Source organism: Penaeus japonicus, unplaced genomic scaffold, assembly GCF_977035675.1.
Source record: "Penaeus japonicus unplaced genomic scaffold, GWHDUDI00000001_assembly GWHDUDI00000025, whole genome shotgun sequence".
Lineage (NCBI taxonomy): Eukaryota > Metazoa > Arthropoda > Malacostraca > Decapoda > Penaeidae > Penaeus > Penaeus japonicus.
The window spans coordinates 38456212-38466211 of NW_028234427.1; positions in this window are offsets into that span (position 1 = coordinate 38456212).

A 10000-nucleotide genomic window follows, 5' to 3' on the forward strand; every position below is an offset into this window, starting at 1 on the left:
GCATGTTTCTGGTGTTTATGTGTGTGTGTTTGCGCGCCTGTGTGTATGTGCTGATGTTCTTGTGCTGTATGTATATAAGTGTGGTTGTGTGTGTGCGTGTTCCCTGTAATGTGCGTGTGTGTGGCATGTGTGCCTTGTGTGGTGTGCAATGTTGTATGTGAGTATGCGCGCTTGTGGTGTGTGTGTGTGATCGTGTATGTATGTGTATAGTTTGTGTGTGTGTGTGTGTGCTGTGATCGTGTGTGCTGTGTGTGTGTGTGTGCTGCATGTCGACGACTGTGTTATGAGTGTGTGTATGTGTTGTGTGTTTGTGTATGTCTGTGTGTGTAGTCTATTTGTCTGTGTATATGTGTGTCTATCGTGTTGTCTACTGTAGTGAGGTCTGGTATGTGTATATATAGGTCGGTGACATATCGTATTGCTGTGTGTTTGTGTGTGTAATGTGTATTATGTATGTCTGTGTGTACACCAGTGAGTGGGGGGGGGGGGGGGAGGTTGAAGGGGGGGAATTTAGATGAGGGGGTATAATATATAGGTATTGTGGGTGTGTGGGGGAGGGTGTGAGTGGGTGTTTTTTATGATTGTATTTGTGTATGTGTGTATGTTTGATTTGTTTTAGTTTATGATGTTATATAGTGTTTTTTATATATAGATAATTATAGTGATATATATATATATATAAGGAAGATTACTTTAAGATTATATAAATCTATATATAATATATATATATATATGAGTATATAATTATATATATAGATATGTATAATACATCTATCTATCTATTTATCTATCCTTTCGAATCTATCTATCTATCGATCTATCTATATATATATAAATATATATATCAATATATATATCATCTATCTATCATCTATCTATCTACTATCATCTTTCTACTATATATATATATATCTATCTTATATTATATATATATATATATATATATATATACCTTAAATACATATATATATAATCTACATATACATATAATATATCTATTATATATATAATAATATTATATAAATAAACATCAATCTATCTATTTACAACTAACTATCTTATCTATCTCTCTAAGAAGATAAATATAAATATACATCTCACTATCTATCTCTCATATCTTCTCTCTCTATCTCTCAATCTCTCAATAAATATAACTATCTATCTATCTATCAATCTTCCATATATCTGTCCATCTCTTCACTATAACTCCACATGAAAAAAACTATCATATCTTCATAACTAAATCACACTCTCAACATATCTATCTTCTATCAAACACTCTCCTGACAACTCCACACCTACTCTGCCACAACTAAAACTCACATCACTCACACACACCACTCACTCAACTCTCACTCTCTTCTCTACACTCTCTACACAGTCCCTCAGCGCTAGCCAGGGCTATACACACACTGCCTAAATCTCCCACTAACATATCTATGTGTTACACTAAATCAAATAACAAAACTATCAAACTACTCTACACACTCTATAACACACACTATCAATCAATCAATCAATAACTCTATCTAAAATTACCTATCCTCCCACAAACACACACACAAAACTCTCTCCACTATTCTCTCCACACTCATATCTCTAACACACTACCTCACTAACACACTCTCTCAACACATACACTCTCAGAGTCTCACCCTACTACACTACACACTCACTCTCTCTCACACACTCAATCTCAATCTATCACACTCACACTCTAACAAACTCACTAAAGCCCCCCACACCACACCGCCCCGACACACACACACTCTATCACACACTCTCACACAATCACACCACTCACTCATCTATAACTCAATATAACTATATATACTGTCAAATGCTTATATTTGATACATATCAGATATGGTGGACAATACAAAAGCATAAAATTTTAAAGACAGACTGGATGGCGCACTTCCAGAAACACGAAGAGGTTCTGAGTGCGCAACTAGGCAAAGATAGATCTTTCAAATCAACCTCTTGCGGATCAGGTAATAAAAGCATTATATATTACTGTGTGTCTGTCTGTCCTTCTGTCCTGGTTGGTTTTTCTATCTGTCTTCATGCTTTTATGAATAATGTGTGTGAGTTTGTGTTTGTGAGTATTGTTATACTGACGGGCCAATGCGGTAAGCCAGAGGGAGATTATCAAAACTCAAACAGATGAATGAGACTTCATGTGAGTCAGTCATAAAGTGGAAAATATTGTTAAGTAAAGACAAAGGAATGAGAAGAAAAAAGAATACGTAATAGAGATAGAATATTTTAAATAGATAAAGACCATTGCCAGTCATGAAATTAGCAACCAAAGCAACCAGATTCGTAAAATGTCAATCAACGACAATCAACATGCAAAACCTAACTTTTAGTCTCTACAAAATTAGTTCCTATGAAGCTGGGACTTGAAGTCCTCTTGCAGATAACGGAAATGCTGGTGGCAGAAAGGTCCAACAGCGGATAATCATAGAGTTGCTGACAATCGGTTCTTTATAAGAAAAAAGAGGATAAGGCTGTCACGTCGTTATATGTGTAAGTTGTGTTTTTTTTTTTTTTCTGCTGCTTCGCCTGATAGATTTGCATGTGCTTTATGGGATTCTGTGATACTTTGTAATGTTATTTTTTCATAGAGACAATAGCTTTCACTGATAAGGGTACATCTATATTGAACTAGATTTTGAATAGATTTTGATTGACTATTTTTCCGATGTTACCCACTGTGGCCTTTGATAGTTTTTGAAATATTTTCCAGACCTGATACCGAAGTTAGAGAAACTGTGGGTGTAATGTTATTTCAAGAAGTCTCGGAGATAGAACAGGAGTTATGTGCACAGGTATGTAACATGATAAAAGCTATGTGGTATAGAAATATAAGTTATTTATTTAATTAAGAATGGTACATTTTTGAATGAATGTATGCAGTAATTGTTTATGAAAGATTCATAAATGAATTTTCCTCCCACTTTTATTAGCAGTTTCATCCATTTATTTTTTTGATTTGTTATAATTATTGGGTGATTCACTCTATAGATTTCTTTTATTCAGAATTTAAAATAATGAAGTAAGTTAGAATTCCCATTTTCATATAATCCATATCCAAAGTAATGCTTCCAACAGAAAAGAATCAAACCCAAGAAAAAAGACCTAATAAGAGAAATTCAACACAATGTTACTGATTCTAAAGAATACGTGATGGCATAAAAATAGCCCTATTTAACTTGACAGTGGTAAATGCTAAAAATCAAGGGCTAAAAAGAATTTTTTAGAATGGTTTTTGATGGTTGTTAGAAAAAGGAGAAGAGAGGGGAATGAAGGTCTTTTAAAAAGGTTGGGCAGGTAGTTACGTGAAGGGTGGGTTTTGGAAGAGATTTTTAAGCTTTGTGGCTTGTCTATTTGCTCTGAAAACGGGTATGAGTGGGAAAGTAACATTGGCAAAAAAAAGGGAGGATACTGTTTTGGCCATACAAGGATCCTAGAAAAAGCACATGACGTAGACATATATATATATATAAAAATAAATATATTAATATATGAATGGCCTTTTGCATAGTGCAATGCCTACGAAAAGGCTTCATGAAAGCTTTTACTTACTAATGAAGATGGCAAAAAAATAAGAAAAAAAAAAATCAATTCGTAAATTGCTCTGCTTTGAAGCTTTTATGAAGAATATAAATCTTTATCCTTTTTTTCAATTGTGTTATTAACTTATTCAAATTTCTAGACACACCATAAATATCAAACTGTAAATTTGTGTAGAAAATTGTGTATATACGTTTTTTATATACTGGACTGGAATGAGCAACACCTTTTGACTAAGATCTTGGAACATGAAGAAGCTTGGCATGAGTAATTTGGATGTGGAAAAAGCTTAGAATTCCTCCTACTTGTGGCCTTAAAGTGCATCAAGTGCACAAAATAAGTTACACTATGCTTTTGTATCCAATGCACATAATAAAAAAAAACAGACTGGGGGGGTGGGTGGAGGTGGGTGAGGGGGGGTGGGTGGAGAGGGGTGGGGGTGGGTGTGCAGGGAAAGTCCGTACGTGCACCACCTGACAAACTGTCTTGGCCTGCCTTGAAAATATTCTGTGTACATTATATATATATATAAAATATATATAATATATATATATACATAATATATAACATATATATATATATATATATATATATAAATATATATATATAATCTAAAAGTATATACATATATATATATATATATATATATATATATATATATATATATATCTATATATATATATTATATATATTTGTATATCTATATCTCTCTATCTATCTATATATCATATAATTATATATATATATTTATATATATATAGTACATATATATATAAATATATATATATATATATTATATATATCTATATAAAAATATATAATATATATATTTATATATATATACATACATATATCACTAATATCAATATCAATATTTAAATATATCTATTTAGATAAGTTGGGGGGGCTCTATCTATATCTCTCTCGTTCTCTCTCGCTAATATAGATATAATATCTATATATATAATATATAGATATATATATATATATATATATATATATATACATATATAGATATATTATATATATATACATATATATATTATATATATATATAAATATATATATATATATATACATATATAAATATATAATAAATATATATATATAAATATAATATATATATAAAAAAATAATATATATATATGTATAATAAATATATCAATATATATATAATAAAGCGTATCTCTAAATATGTATATCTCTATATATCTAAATATACAATATACATATTCAATATATCTATCTCTCTAAATATCTATCTAAAAAAAATACCTCTCTACTATCAAAACAAAAATATACTATACTAACTACTCAAATCTATCAATCTCTACCTAAAAATAAAAAACTAAATCAATATGATCAATCTATAAAAAAAATCTCTAACTATATATTCTCACTATATCTCTCTATCATAACAACATATGTATAAATCTATATCTCTAACACTATCAAACATCTCAACATCTATCTCATACTAAACACTCAAAATAAACCCACATCACACACACACTCAAAGCCACTCCTCACACTCCTGTCACACACACCTCCACCTCTCTCTTCTCTCGTCTCCACGACCACTCTCAACCTCACCCTCTCCACACCCTCCCACTACACTCTCACCACACTCAACCTCATTCTCCAACCACTCCACCCCCCACCCTCTCAAAACGTCACATCTACACTCAACCTCTCACCACACCCACCCCCCCCCCCCAACACACACCCACACCTCCGTACTACACAACATACACCTAACCCACCCTCACGCAACCACACACCACACACAGCCACCCCACACCACCCACGCACCCAGACAACACAACACTCACCTACTCTACCAACATCACACCATCTCCCACCCACACTCCACACACCCGACACGCACCCCACACACACCTCCCTCTCCACACTCACCTCCCTCTCACACCCTCGTACTGACACCACTCATCACAACGACTCCACACCGCACCCACACCCACCCTCGGCTACCACCGCACCCCTCCCCCTCACGCACACCCCACACCCACCTCATCCACCACACCCGTCCCACACTCCACACCCCGCACCACACACCTCATACACTCAGAACACACACTCACTCTACACCCACCCACCCCACTACCCACCATACACACTTCACACAACGCACCCCTCCAACTCCACCTCTCTCTTCTCTCTCTCACCTCTCTCTCTCTATATAGATAATATTATTATATATATATATATAATATATATATATATATAATTAAATATATATATATTTCTCTCTCTCCTCTCACTTATAATATATATATATATATATATATATATTTATATATAAAATATATATATAATATATATATAATACAATATATATAAATATATAAATATAAAATATAAAAAATAATAATATATATATATATTATATATATATAATTATTATAAATTTATATATATATTAAAAATATAATATATATATTTTGGTGTGTGTGTGTAAATTACAAAATATATATATATATTATATATATATTATATATATATATATATATATATATAAAATATATATATATATAGATATAATAAAAAATTATAGAATATAGAAATATAGATATATAAAATATATAATATAAATATAATATACATATATATATATAAATATATATATATAGATATAGAATATAGATATATAGATATAAGATATATATATATAAATATATATATAAAAATAAATATTATATATATATATAAAAGAGAGAGGAGAGAGAGGGGGGGGGTGGTTGTTTGGAATAATAAAATAAAAAATAAAAATATTTAATAATATTTAAATAAAAACAATAATAATTTAATATAAAAATATTAATATTATAGATTTTATATTTTTATAAATAATATTTATATTTTAAAATAAAAAACCCCCTGTATATTTATATAATTAATTATATTTTGGTGGTGGTGAAATTACAATATAATTAAAAAATAAATATTTTTATTTTAATATTATTAATATAAAAATTTAATATATGTATTAAACCCCCCACCCCCCCACACACAATTAAAAATTATTTAAATTTATAATATATATAGAATATATTATATATAAATATAAAATATAAATAAAACTAAAATATAAAATTATAATAAATTATATATATAATTATATTATATAAAATAAATATATAAAAATATATATATATTATATTATATATAAAACCCCCCAATACACAACACAACACCCACACAACACACACACACACACATATTAATAATATATATAAAATATATTTATAAAAATTATAAAATTAAATTAAATTTATAACCTACAAAAATACATACTACCCCAAAATACAATACAACATAACACCCTACCCTACCACACACACCACACACCCCACACACCCACCCCCCCATAATATATACTTATACTAAATATATATCTACTTATAGTTTTATATATTAATATATATATTTATATATAATAAATATTAATTAATATTATAATTATCTATTATATAACTATATATATAAATATATTAAAAATATATGCATAATAATACTAAATATTATATATATATATATATTTATATATATATATATATAAATATATATATAAAATATATATTCATTATATATATTATATATATATTTATATAAATCTATATATATATATATAAATATTTTCTATATGCATATAAAAATATATAAAACTATCAATATATTATATATATATATATATATATATATATATATAATATATATATATATTACACACACCCACACACCACACACACAACACACACACACACAAACACACACAGACACACATAAATCTCTGAATTGTATGTATGTCATACATATATAAGCAAAGAAAATACCAGTATGCCTAATTCCATATTCCATTAAAAAGAGTGTATTAATTCAAACATAACTTAAAAATTTAAACATGCACCCCCAACGAATTATCTGACCTAAAAAAAAAAAATTTCTTTTACTTACTAACACACTCATTTGTCTGGAGGGGAATAATAACATATATATAGATAAATAACTTTGTTAATGTAGCAAAAATTTTATACTATATTTGGAACACATAAATTCTCCATCAAACTTGGAGGGAAATGATTCTTTTGAAAGTACCAACTATTTCCTACAGCTGTAATTCCTATTTGCAAAAATGCACAAAAGCTGCAAAAAAATCAAAAAGAAACTAAGCTGGTATGATCAAGTTATATCACCTCATTACTGACTAACAGATATCTATATGCCAATTAGTTGCTCTTATTCAATCATATAAACGTCTGAAAAGTGCCACTTAATGCGTATGCCGACTGTTATATTTAAATTATTAACCCCCCCCCCCCCCCCCCCATCACCCTAAGAACGTCAACCCATACCGAGTTATCATCCCATAGAACATCATCAATTCATGTTTCACTTTTTTATTTATGTGTAATATTAGCTATTCACCAATACATTCTAGGTTTTCTGTCACCTGGGACAAACTTAATAATAAAGTGGCCCAAAATTGCATTGCACTACAAAAACGTCAGACATTGCAAATATCGTCTTTCCATATTATATTTAATTTATATACACAAAAAATACTGCTTTCAACCATTATTACCTTTATATTAGCAATCTACACAAACAATCAAAGAATTTATATAATTATAGTCATTCTAAAATAATACCCATCACACAGCAAAGAATTACGATTAAAAAACGACTCCATAAAATTATAGTAATTTATATGACAAAAAATCCATAAATAATTATTTGATAGCAGATTATATTCTAAAACGTCTAACCCAATATAATAGTTTAATATCATAAAAGATTATATATAAAACAAATGACAATGTGACCCCAAGCTAGATATATACACCTTGTGAAACGTTATTTTTCACGTTAAACAAATTACTTAGAAAATGAAAAACAACGACAAATCTCTTCATCTCACGAATCAAGTTCTTAATATGATGTTTGTTCTTAATCTTTTAATAGCAAAAAAAATCCATACAACTGAAGGTAAGTCCACTCATTCACCATGCCAATACGTACTAAGTGCTCAGTTCCACCTTCATACCTCTCTATATCCAAAATAAAAATACAAACCGAAGCTAAGTCCTCTCTTCGCCCTGTGAAAATACGCGAAGAGCCAGATTCCCACTTTAATTGCTTGATGGGAGCTCGTTCGGGCTCTGAGCAATTACGCGCAAACAGATCCTATATATTCAATACTGCACAGCAACATTCTACTGTCAATCTTGGAGGCTTCTTTGTTACGGACTACCTGGGGCCAGGCGCTTCCTCGTACTATGATTTCGCCCCAGCTCCAGCTCTGCTTTCCTTGCTTATGGATTTCAGTTATCCGGGGGCTGTTCCTTACCGGATTTCATGAATTTCTTCCCTCCTGAAAAACATGAAATGGTTAACATTCCTCAATGCACTGAATATGATTGTATACATAAAGAGGCAGGAATCTGTTTAAAAATCTATTCTAATTCTCACTTCATCTGCTCGATAAAATGCCAAACAAAGTGCAGACATTTTTAAAGACCATCTATAAAATCGTATTACAAAATGTATGAAGCCTCAATGCAAATTACTGAAAAAGCTGATACTGAAGGACACCACAAAATTTTAGTTTTCTCCTAGAATTGCCCAGCAAAAGTGTTTTACTTAACTCGTATAGCTACAGTCTGTAGAAACAGAAGCTATGACTATATTTCAAATGCACTCTTGCTTAGTCTTTCATATAATTTAGAACAAAAGTTTTTGCGAAAATATTAAACATTCTGATTTTTCTAGCCTTTCCCTTGCCCTGCTCCTAATTTCAGGATTTGTTAAGCTCAAACATCTGTAGTTTGGAATTGAATAAACCTGTCTCATTTATCATAATTTTGTGAGTTAATATTCTCATGAATGACCATGCTACAGCTATGTAAAAAACACATACTACGTAGAAATAAAAGGCAAACAATACTCAGCCGTATTAACCATGAAATGAGTGAATTATAGCCTACACCTGAACACACCTTGTGCCAGAATAACAACTACGAATCTCAGGAAAAATCTTTGCAAACTAACGTTTACAACTATTTCATGAAAGATCCAAACCTGGATGCAAAACAGGGTAAAACTTTAAATTCAGAAATGAATCATATAACATGTTCCCCACTCACTTTTTTGACCAAGATAAATGGACTTACAATGAAAAACTCTAAGCCGGATTAGATTTTTCATTCATCCAGACAGGGCCTAATGAATTAAAATTAAAGTTCCTAAATGAAAACATTCAGATCCTTCAGTCACACTAACTAATGTATGATGTCTAGGTTATAACCACGAAAATCCAAAAAATTGAAAAAGCGAAAACATCCTACCGGTTTAAAAACACACAAACTTTATGGTGCTTTATTATTCTGCGACGTCCAAAAAC